Here is a 266-nt window from a genome sequence, read left to right on the forward strand (position 1 = left end):
AGACTCTTGAAATAAAGATTCCGTTTGCAGAGGCACTTGAGCAAATACCTTCCTATGCTAAATTCATGAAAGAAATCTTAAGTCATAAGAAGGATTGGAGAGAAACTGAAAAAGTGTTTCTCACTGAAGAATGCAGTGCAGTCATTCTAAAAAGCTTACCAGAAAAGCTTCAAGATCCAGGAAACTTTATGATACCATGCACATTAGAAGGTGCTTGCACCAAGACAGCACTGTGTGACCTTGGAGCAAGTATCAATCTAATACCT

The sequence above is a fragment of the Arachis duranensis genome, chromosome 1 (genome assembly GCF_000817695.3).
Source record: "Arachis duranensis cultivar V14167 chromosome 1, aradu.V14167.gnm2.J7QH, whole genome shotgun sequence".
NCBI lineage: Eukaryota > Viridiplantae > Streptophyta > Magnoliopsida > Fabales > Fabaceae > Arachis > Arachis duranensis.